The 12,340-nt window shown below is 41.5% G+C and overlaps 1 protein-coding gene across 2 annotated transcripts in view; it reads left to right on the forward strand.

Moving 5' to 3' along the window:
• erfl1 (Ets2 repressor factor like 1) overlaps window positions 1-12,340 on the forward strand; it is a 47,846-nt gene that overhangs the window by 28,159 nt on the left and 7,347 nt on the right. The gene's annotated exons all lie outside the window — the stretch shown is intronic.

Raw genomic sequence — 12,340 nt, forward strand, 5'->3', positions numbered from 1 at the left:
ATGGTATTCTTATTTTAGCATCGGGCTTCTATTTTTGAGCGTTTGGGGCCTGCGTATGTAATTAATGCATTAGTCCGAAATGCAAACTTCAATGAAAAAAAGTGTAAGAGCCTCTACGTGCGTTTAATAGCAGCCAAACTTTGTTGAAATTAGCCTTCAGTAATTGAGCAATCGTTCATTTGCCTTTCTCCCTTTAAGGCGAATATTTCGGGCAGTTGGAAACTCAAAGTCTAAATTACTTCAAACTTTGTGTGAACTATGGCACCCGTTCTCTTTTCCCTTTTTTGTGCCATAACCGGTGTCTTCTCTGATGCTCATTCCGAGCCGGCGTCGCCTCTCTGTCGCGTCCCGCGGAGAGGAGTCGGTATGGAGACGACGGGTTAGCGCCATTACCGGGGCCAATCGAACCAAACCGGATTAGCAGCTGCCAGATGAAAAACGAAATCGTTCCAACCAAGTGAAAAAAAATGTAGGGAACCAGAGCCTCGCACTTTTATTAGTTCAGCTTTACACCACAGTGTGTTTACCATCTGTGCGCAACCTTTTATTGGCTCTCCCCATAATCTGTTTTTCAGACGCCGTTTCTCTCTGTTTACTGTGTTCATCATCCCAAACGAGATGCATCACTTTCTCTCCCCCCTTTCCCTCCCCTCCCCGTGTGTGTGTGTTTCTCCAATAACTCCGTGGGTTCACCAGTCAGGAAGTGTCATATCGGGAAATGCAGTGTTGGAGTGTCACCCCCCTCTGCATGATAAGGAAAACTGAATAACTTGCTTCTTCTCCTTGTTGCTTCACATTTCATCAACCCCTGTGATGCTTTACTTGTGCCAAAACCATCAGCCTGGGCTCCCTGGTGTCTGTGTGTGTGTGTTGTGTGGTTCCACATGTGTGCATGTGTATGCATGTGAGTGTCTGTGTGTCTTTGTTGCTCTGTGCAGTAAGTCATATTTGAGGCTTCATCCTTGCATTTTCTGTCAGTCTATCTTTCCATCTTGCACGCTCATTAAACGTCCCTCCCTCACACAGACACACACACACCATCTCTCTCTCTCTCTCTCTCTCTCTCTCTCTCTCTCTCTCTCTCTCTCTCTCACTCACACACACACACATACACACACACACACACACACACACATTCCCTCTCTCACTCTCTCTCTGAGTCTCTCCCTCTCCTTCTTCTTCCTCCGCGCCTCACGCTCCCCTTGCCCGTGGCTATATGATCGTGAAAAATGTGTTTACAAAACTCGCTCTCTTGCAGATCAAACCGTACGGACGAATCAAAGACTTTGGAGAGAGAGGCAGAAAAGAAGCGAGGGAAGATAGAGAAAGAGAGATAGAAGGGGTATGAGCAGAGGGTGTGTAGAGGCCTTATAATTTTAAAATTCTCTGTGTGTTATTCTCTCTCTCTCCCTCTCACTTTTTTTCCTCCTCATGTAGTTGTGTGTGCGTCTGCATCTCCTTTGGTAATACAATATCTTTAAGGCCCCCAAAACAACTATCTGTGTCTCACAGTTAAACATGAGATAATGCAATATTGATGTCTCCTTGTCTTTGCTATAACGCAATACTAGACCCATTCAGGCTGGACACGCTAACATAGGCCGATAGTGCCCTTGCACTTAAAAGAATTACTCTGCTCCTGTAATAAATTTTAGAGGGATGCTACACAAATATGAAGTCCCACAAGGAATATAGAAGCCTGTGAGAACATAGAAGTAAAAAAAAAAAAAAAACACTCCCAAAGAAGCATCAGGTCACCTTTCATATTATGTATTCAGTACAAGGCACATAGTAATATTGGGCTGTATTAGCTTTCAGCTGGTTCTTTGTGCATTTGGGTTTCAAGGGAGTGATTTGAGACATGTTTACTGGTCCAAGTTTTGAGCAACTTTGTGTTAGCTGAGGCCTCTGGAAGTCCTCAGAGTTATGAAGGCTATTTGCGCTTCATTTTGTGCATCACTTGTTCACGTAATTAAAATTTCAGACTTTTTAGTTCATTAACAAACAAGGACATTATTCTGAAGTCCAACGCTGGGTGCTTGTCACTGCTGTCTTACTAAAAGTTGTTGAACTGTTTAAAGACCAGGAACACTATTCAATCAGTGCTGGTGGTATACAATTTGGGTGCATTATTTTACTAAGATTTTATTAAGTAGCCGAACCAAATAGAACCAAAACTGCGTCATTTTAGAATCCATAAACGCACAAAATCTGACATGGTGTTGTACATAACAAATGACATCAAGTGCAATAAAACGTGTGATAACCTTTTTAAAACTGGTTTATACTCTTGTGGTTGGAAATATGTTTCTCAAGTGCCCATATGATACATTACTTCTATGACAAGACTTCTTTTTTTTATCACAATGTCAAATTGCCTGATGAGGGTGCAAAGGCAGGAAAGGTGTGAGGAGTTATTTTTAAATAGAAATATCAGAATTGCTGCTCTTAATGTTTATGACAGGTTTGATAATTATGAGAAGAGAGCATCTAAAATCCACAGACAAGGACAGGAAGAAGACACAAAAAGATGAAGGAAGGGGAGGAAAGGGATTGTGAGGGGATGATGGTGAATGTGGTGAAGGAGGAGAGGGGAATGAGGGGGGTGGGGGGCAGACAGACAGGCAGGGGGAGCGATTATAGCAGGGTTTATGTATGAGCTATTGATTGAGTCGGTGGTGACTTCTTGAGTGGTTAATTCGGGAAGTGAGAGCGATAGAGAGAGTAACTCACTGACCAGAGAGGGGAGGGAGAGTGAATGGGGGGGATAAAGAGAGAGATAGAGTAGGAGAGCGTGATGAGGAGGAGGAGAGATACAGAGGAAGAAAAAAGTGGACTTCCCCAAGTTAAAAGTGTGGAACATAAGATTCTATTTGGCAAGGAATTAATTTGTGGTTCATGATTACTAACAGGAGCAATTTATGAAAGAATGAAGCAGGGTTGTTTTGTTTTTTTGTCTTTTGACTCTTCTCAAAACTGCTGAACTTTTCTCCAAGTGTTTCACACAAACACTTGGAAAAAAATTCAGCCAATATTTAAAGGATTTCTATTACAGAAAAAAAGTCTTAAGATTTGTTTATTATGTGGATTATGCATATATGCTCCTTCTGTTTGGCACAAAACAGCAACTAAAAGGGAAAATAAATGAAATCCACATTTACCTGTGTAGGGTTTTAGAGAGGGCACGGTACCTCGGAGCAGGAAGGGTTCAAATCCAGTCTGAGGCTTTTTGTGTGATGTGTGCATGTTCTCCCCATGAATGTGTGGGTTCTATCCAAGTACTCCGACTTCCTCCAAAAGTCCAACAACATGGACTGGTTTAGGTGAACTTCTGATTCCAAAGGGGCCGTAGGTGTGAATGTGAGCATGAATGGTTGTCTTTCTCTACGTGTTAGCCCTGCAACCCATCCCGGGTGTTCCTTGTCTCTTGCCCTATGACAGCTGGGATGGGCTCCAGCCCCCTTTCAGCAACCCTGAATTAGATAAGGGGAAGGAGATGGATGGCTGGATGGATTTTAGAGTAACATATAACCAGGCTTTGAGCTGGAGTCTCTACCTCAAATCTAAATTCTCAATCATACTGGTTCCAAAGCAGTTATCACTAATTTAGAGGGGAAGTGTCATTAAGCATGAAGGTGATTAAACACCATTATGAGCTGCTAAAGGGTCTCTATGACCCCAAACACACAGAAAACAGTGCAGTCACATTCAAACACTGTGTAAGTTATAATGATCACACAGCTTCTGATCTGCCTTAGTATTGCTTCAGTCCCAACACGGTTTTCTTTGGGAAATTAACTGAAGATCTGAGCAACCTGCGTTCATGTCCTGAACATACTCAACTCAATTAAAGCCTTCCGCTCTCCATCACACATAAACACTGAGCGAGATCAGACAGTTTCTTCTCTGGACTTAAGCCTATAGGACACTCGTGCGATCGCTGGAAACCACAGAAGGATCTGTTGGTCTCACTGCATCACCTTGTCTGAGGAAAAAATAGTCAAGAGCAACAACTCTGAGTGGGAAACAGGGTGGTGTGTGCGTTTGTTGGACGTGTTTGTAGTGTAGTGAGCGTGAAGGTTCTCAGTAATAGCCTATAGACAGATTGGTTATTATTCCAAATGTGTCCGATGCATATTCGCCCGCAGTTTGATTTGCAATGCATCTCTCAGTTTGTTCGCTGGTAGGATATCCTGGATAGGATATCAAATTCCGAAAAGCTGCGCGCGCGAGTGACGCTACGTGGGTTTTGCGTGCATCGGTGTGTGTGTGTGCGTGCGTGCGCATGTGTGTGTGAAGGTCAGCTCGCCGGCGCAGTTTCTTTTCCTATTTCTCTTCCCTCTCGCGCAGGTTTTGATCTCTCAGCCGCGAGATCAAAGGCGCTCTCTGGCTATTAGTCAGCGCGAGCCATTGATCCCTCATCGATCCACGCGAGACACAGCCGCCCCGTGAACACCGCGCGAGGCTCCCAAAAGCTCCTCCCGCGCGTCAGGAGAGAGAGGGAGAGAGAAAGCAGAGGAGGGAGATGGAGCGGTGTCTGTGTGTGCGCGCGCGCGCGCGTGTGTATTTTTCTACTGGCGCGGGCAGAGCCAAACTCGAGCTTTTTCTTTGCCGCGGGACATGAAACAATGAGGCTCGAGCCGGTTTTAATAAAGCGCGCTTTCCCTCCTTTCAACTCTGGCGCGAGGCGGACGAGCCGGCAGCGGAGAGCGATCGATAATTAATGACGATGAATAATTTAACCCTATCGATTGATACTTTTTTCTTCATCCTTTTTCCCCTTCTTTTCCTTATTTTCTTAAGGCCAGCGTTCTATATCATACTAATGCCGTTTTCACGCGCTCAACATCCTCATTTTCACTCACCTCTTCTTAAACTTGTTGGAGTTCACCACGGATCGTGAAAGTCTGGAGAAAAAAAAATCAGGTTTCCTTATTTATCAAAGCAGGGGAGACCGGGGATAGTTGTAACGTGGGTCAGTTGTAACACTTCCAATTTCTCCAATCAGGGCTAAGTTTCAAATGATGTGACTCATCCTGTGCATGCCCAACTCAGTTCTGCTATCACATGTGAAAAATCAGCACATTTTGTCAAACACAGACAATTTAACATGAAAAAAAGTAATTTGTATGCCAAAAAGTAAGTTTTTCTACTTTATTTCAATGTTTAATAGCATTATCTGCTTTGCAGTTAAACTCATCAAACTTAAATTATGTTATTTGTATGTCTATGGGGATATATTCTGTGTAGGTCTTTAGTGCTAATGTTTTAGCCGTTGGCTGTAATGTTAGCTAGTTCATGGCTATAGGAGTCTGGGTCAGTTGTAACAATAATGCAGATGTTACAACTTACCACACTATTACTTTAACTTATATTAAACAAGTTGGGGCAATGGCATCAGCAGAGAGAGGTTCACTGGTCGCTTTTGTATATGCGGTTAATGCCATTGGCAACACAATTCCTCCACTGTTTGTGTTCCCCACACATACATTATGCAGACCACTGTGTCAGAGATGGACCAGTAGGAAGTATTGGTAGTGGAAATAAATCAGGATGGGTGCAAGAAACAGATTTCCTCATCTTTCTGAAGCACTTTGCAAACCACACCAAGGTAAGCCATGATAAAAAGTAATGGAATTGCGGTGCTGGTGCACAACTACAATTTTTCAGCTTCATTGTTATGTTCAAAATTGGTGCAAGAGTTGTAGGTTATAATGCCCACTGAGCCAATGAGGCCAAACTCAAGGAAGACCAACCAAAATTAATGAAATATTCAGTTGCAGAAAATTCCATAATTTGTCTTTTTTGGGGGGTTGGAATATGTTCAAAAGTTAGATTTCTGCATTCTGTCACACACACACGTAGCTACATAAATGGCTCTAAGTGCATTCATGTGTTGAATAAACAAAGATTACATGTTAATATTTTGTCAGTACCCTTATTTCATTGTGTTACATTTCACCCCAGGATATGTTACAACTAACCCAGACTATGGGGTTAATTGTAACATTTCACTCTTTGTGTTTGAGGCCATACCATGCAATGGGCAATTGTGCTGCAGAGAAAATAGCTGCACTATTTAATAGCCGAGACATGTAAATACTTTGCATTACATTTTGAATCCACTACCTTAAACGAGCTCCAATTTACAGACAGAAATGTCAAAAATGTTACAACTATCCCCGGTCTCCCCTACTCTATTTATGACCCGAGCTGGAGTCTAAACTTCTCTCCGTGAATTGAGCTGGCCTTTTCTTCTTCTTCTTTTTAAAACCGCAAGGTGTTGTGTTTGTCATAAAAGCCAAATATGCACATCATACCCCATTACAATTAGCCCAAGAAACGAGCCATGATATTCGACCTTTTAACATATTTTTTCTGCTAACACTTCATTTATTACAGTCAATCCCTCTCACACACTCCTGGTGTTACTCTGTGACTTAAAGTAGTGTTATAATGTAGTAAAATCTCCAAAGCTCAACTCATGAAAGAACACATAAAGCTCTTACTCATTTTAAAGCACTCATATTTTCAGCAGGGGTATCTGTGCTCAGCGTTGACTTTAAGCTATGTATTCATAGATTTAGGAACTTGATGCAAATTCTAAACCCAGCCTTATTCCTTAAGCCGTGAACCAAACAGTTCAGTGTGAAATTATGTTTCTTAAGTTTTCAGATATGGACTTTAATATTTCTCTGCCCTATTACTCCCTGCCTCTGTTGTCACATCTTGTACCGCTGCTCTACTGTATCTTTCAAAGTACATTTCACTGGATGATATTCTGGCCGGGCAGTCCTGTCAGATGATAGCCTGTCTCAGTGTGAAGGACTCAGTATTAGCTTTGCCCCTGCAGTGTGGAGTAATGGGTGCTCTGTGGGAGAACAACTAGATTCAGCCAGTACTCCTGTAACGATATGTCTTGGTTAAATACACTGATGCTACTGCACCGCTGCCTGCTCCTATTATAGTGACTGCACTGATTTCTCACTCTTTCACATTGCAGTGTGATGGGTGTGTAAGGTACAAAGGAGGGATTGTGGGGAAATCTAGCGGCTATAAGTTGCAACATGATCAGTATTGCTGTGATTATCTGCGCAGTTTCAGTGATTAAAATGTAATCTTTTTTCATTTTTTATGGATTTTCACAGATTCAAAGCTTAAATGGTAAAAGTGAAAACCTTAATGTACATGAAATGCAGAACAAAAAAAATAAATATCAATAATTTTAAAAAAACAACCAGTGATGGTTTTAATGTTTTATGATTCATCGAGTGTGTAATATCCTGCGAACAGGTCAAATTGTCTGAAAAACCTAGTAATTGAGACCAAATTTTTAACTTGTGAAGTTTTGAGAGTCTTTGGGATGCTGAGGTTGACTCTTTTTTTCGTTATGTAAAGGGGAAGTTAATTTTGTTGATGGCAAGGTTTCAGTCATTGTTTGTCTTAGTTTGAAAAAGCACGTAGAACTTTTGTTTGTCACATACAAAATCCAAAGAACCTTTTTAATTGGATGCTCAAACAAGATGTAGATGAGATGCATATTTGGGCTTCAAAACAAAATTTGTAGCTTGATATTTTAAGATGTAACTAAATATTATTTTTAAAAATCATATAAAGAATGTTTTTTTGGTAATTAAGATGGAACTTAAGCTAAATAAGAAGGTTTATAGGCCAGTGTATGGATAGAATTTAATTCTGTGTTGACTTTTCTCTTCAACATTTGGATAGATAGGTTCTTTTCCCTCTTCCTGACCAACCCCCTTTCCTCCTCTCCTCCTCCTTCTTCTCTCTTCTGTCTCTCTCCTCATTTCTCCTCTCTCCTTCTTTCCATCTCCTCTAACAAACCCATAGCAGAGTCCCTCTGTTCTTCCACCCTGAGGCTGACCAGTGTGTCAGAGCTAACCAGGGAGAGGAACAGAGAGAGAAAGACAGAGATAGCAGGAGAGAGGCAAGCAGAGTGAAAGGAAGAGAGAGAGAGAGTTTTCAGTCGGGCCTTTTTCAGGGGCAACCAAAAAAAGGAAGATGAGACAGATGTACAGAGTCCTTTTCATCTAGTGGAAAAAGAAAGCGGGAGAGGCCAGACTTTTCATGCCTCTCACATTTTTCTATCTTTTTATATCGTGACCCATCACTCTTTCCTTCTTTAGACAGCACTGGAGACATAATGTTGCCTGAATGTCAGGCTGCCCTCCTTCCTCGCTCTACCCCAGTCACTCTGCAGAATTTCAAAACGTAGTTTGTACTACAGTATATCCCTCACACTGGTTTCTTTTCACTCCCGTCAGTGTCCTACTAACCTTGGCGTCACAAGTATGCCAGTTCTGCCTTTACTTTAGCAACATTGTTACAGAGTTGATGTTTGGGAGATACATGCAAAAGTTACAAATACAAATCTGTGACCTTTGTGGCGAGACTGACCTCTTAAAACTCAGTGGGACTGGTCCAATCCTGACTCTTGGATATGCTTTTTCAGTCCTTTTCTTACTCTTAGTCCCCACTTGGGCAAGAAAGTCGAGAGGTCACAGGAAGTTCATCAGTTGAGAAAATACAAGTTTCAGTTTACTGCTGAAAGAAGGATGGTTCACGCACACGTTTACCTGAACATGATGCAAACATACCAATTTGGTCATTGCAACACTGTAGTAATTTTCATCTTTCTTTCTTTGGACTTTGTCCCTCGTCAGTTACAATAGATGGAAACGATTGCTCTCGTTGATGTAGGAGTTTGTCTTTAGAAGACCCATGTGCTTGTCCTATTGTCCTTTTTTTCCAAAGCAGTTTTCCAATGATCAAAACAGGTTTGGCATTACATGACTGAAAGGTTATTTATAGGAAGCGACTGAACTTTATTTGCACTGTGTGAAATTCAAGAAGAAGAGAAATAAACTGAGTGAAAAATGCATTTTATCTCCTCTCCAATCATTATTAAATCTGCAGTGAGCAGTATAACAGTATAGTACCTTGCACTGTGGGTTTGCTAGCAGACAGCTTAATTTCTTATATTGTATGAATTTTGAGGGACTTTGTCCATAATTTTCACTCTCTAAGGCTTTGAAAATGGCTAAAAGTAAGTACAGAGAGCAAATGTGGAGGGATTTCTGAGGTTTACATGTTGAGCAGTGACAACAGCAGAAACCTTTAACCTTTCAGCCATGACACAGGAAGTTTGTGTATCCCTGCAATGTTGTTGTGTCCTAAAGTCACAAAAAACAAAGTGCACTCTTTCAAGCGTTAAACTATAGAAAAGCCTCTGAATCATCAACACACCAGAGATTTTCCAGCAGTAATGATCCATTTGCTAGATCTAGTGCAGGCCTACACTTCAGATTATGTGTAGGAACACAGCTGAGGTGTTTTTGTGAAGATGTGATTGTGTGAAGTAACTTAGTGAATCTATTGAGTGTGCTTACTATTGTCACCGGTAGCCGTGTGATCCATCATCCACGCTGGGTTTCACAGGTGACCTTTTGTGGGAGAGGGGTCCTTTGTTTGGACTCTGTGTCTCTTTGTCCAAATAAAGCAGTGTTTTTTCTGCCCACATCTCTCTATCAGTAAACCAGAATCTTTAGTAAACAAAGTGCATTCTCTTTTTCAGCTCGGTGAGATCTGTGTTAGTGTGCCGATATTGATTCAGTCAATATCTATGGGCTCCATGTCTTACTTTGTGTGCTGCGTCGTACAGTGTGTGTGCGACGGCTACCTGAATGCCTGCGTATTTGTGCCATATCTGCTTGAGACTGTGTTTACTGTGCATGCACAATCCCTTACAATCTGTGAGTGTCTGTATCTGACAGTCTGTGCATGCACGTGTGTGTTCGAGTGTGTGCGTATGAGGAGCAGTATTCCCTGGGCTGCTAGTTATAATGTTTCTGGGGGTGATGGGGGGAACTTGAAAGCCCTGTGCTGCCCAAATCAAAACTAACAAGGAAATGATGGGGGCTCCTTTATCTCCTCTCTGGCCTGGGGGGCCGAGGGGGGGGCGAGAACGGGAGACTGGGCAGGGAGGGAAAGAAGAAGAGGTGGGAGGGAGGGAGAGAGAGAGAAAGGGAGAGAGTGAGGGGAGGAGGAGGAGGAGGAGGAGAAGGGGGGGGGGGGTAGCCTGGCTTCCTCTTTGATTTGTAAAAAATGCATTACCTCCGAAATCAAACGGAAAATTACTGCGCCGAAGCAAAACACACAGAGCAGAAGAGAGGGAGAAGGGTGGAGTGGAAGGGAGGGCGGGGGAGAAGACAGTGGATAGGTGTGTGAATAGAAAGGAGGTGGGAAAGAGGAAAGGAGGAGTCACCTGTATAGATATGCTGTTGGATATGAAAAGGGAAGGAAGAGTATAGATTTGAGGTAATGCGTAGGTGGTATGAGAGGAAGTTGGAAAGACTGTGAAAGACAGGAGCTCACATATATGTTTTCCGCAGAGGAGATGAGCTTATACATGCCGTGGACCATGAGAATACGGCAAATGAAAGAGATGATGCAGTATTGATGACCTGTAGCCCACGGGGCAGAGGAAAGTTATGGATTGCTACCTCCAACACAACGTATATCTCATTTTGTAAAGACCAATCTTCGCAACGGCCTTCCTGTCAGATGAGGTCAACATTTTCATGGAAAGATGACAGTTTTAAATGTTTTCAAAAATCTCCAAACATGTGAACAGCGGGGTGTATTTTGATATCCTACTGGTAAACGGTCTAATCAAAATATTTGATCCTTTTCTAAAAATGAGTCGCACGGGATGAGTGCAGACAGAGTCTCCAGATAGTTTAATGACCAAAAAAAAGAGAGAAAAGGAACAATAAGAGTAAAAATAATAATGATTATTATAATAAATAGAATTAATGTCAGCTCTGCACTCATAGACAGAGAGAGCAGACTGAAAACAAGGAAGATGAAGAGCGGGAGGGGAGGGGAGAGAGGAGACAGCGAGCGGGGCCACAATCCAAAGGCTTGAAGCGGGGTGAGAGCGAACGTGAGACAGAAAGAGTCAGAGAGTGAGAGAGTGAGAAATGCCTGGAGTTAGCAATAATAATTTATACAAACACACCTTAATAATTCACGTTTCATTTCAATGCTGGAGGGAAAATCCAAAATTCACAGAGCATAATTAAATAGAGGCAGAGAGTGAAGGGAGAGATAGAGAGGCCAGCATTAAAGATACCAGTGTAGCAGCAGGCTATCTCTTCCATCTGAGCTTTGTAAAACAACCCTGATGAAACTGTGATATCCAAACTAGATTCCATCTCAGAGTTCCCCTCTTCATCACAGAAACACCAAGATCTCCTCATCTTCTCGCATCAGCAGATGTCTATATGAATATATTTAGGAGGCCTTATGATCATAAGCTCTTGTATTATAAAAAGGCCTACCCTACCTCACTGACACGTGCACGTATCATTCAACATTCAATGCAGAGCATGAAGCGATGTGATGGGGTGAAAAAATAAAAGTTTGGGGGTTTTTTTGTAAATCTTCAGATTTCAAAATGCACAGAAATAAAAACAAAATCAGGTTTTTAAATAGTTTGGACAGTTTATTTTCTTGTGATGTTAAACATGGACGTGTTCACTGGACTCACTGCATCATTTCTGACTTTTATTCCAACAATTTTGTGTGTTTTAAAAAAAACGTGTAGTTTTATATAACCATATACTATAATTATAGGGGGTATAATTTAATATTACAAGTACAGATGTGAAGTGTTTTCTCGCTTTTGCTTGTTCACACTCAGCTATGCAGTGACTACTAAACAGTACATCCGACAATTAAAATAGCTCTAACTCAATCAACTAATAAAACGACACTCTTGTATGTTCAAATCTTTATGCAATTTGGCACTATTTGTAGTACTTACCTGACTTACCTAGGATACCTAAGGTGATATGAAAGACATTTTACCAAAAACTATAGCCCTTTAAATCCTTTTGAAACTTTCCTCATCTGGCAGACAATTAAACCTAACCTCTAATAGCCCCGAACATAACTTTGTACATGAGATTTTTTTGATACTTTTAAAACTTCACTAAGAAATAACCAAGTCCTATTATATATTTAAAAACCCAAGTTTTAATGTATAATGTGGCTCAGTTTTCAAGTTGGTTTTCAAAAGTCTATTTAATTCCTCCTGTTCATAAATGCACTATAGGGATGTCCACCACGTTGCATCAGACACAGCCTCAGGTGGCCACATCCATCAAACACCTGATCTCTACCAAAGACATATGAAACATAACCTTGCTATATTTCACATCGATTTAAAGTATCATTTTGAACTCATGTTGCGCCTTTAGACCCTTATGCAATACCTTCAGTTTCAACAAAATGTACTCTCTTCTACTCTGACTTG

This window comes from Aulonocara stuartgranti, assembly GCF_965226115.1.
Source record: "Aulonocara stuartgranti genome assembly, chromosome: 11".
In the NCBI taxonomy this organism is placed as follows: Eukaryota; Metazoa; Chordata; class Actinopteri; order Cichliformes; family Cichlidae; genus Aulonocara; species Aulonocara stuartgranti.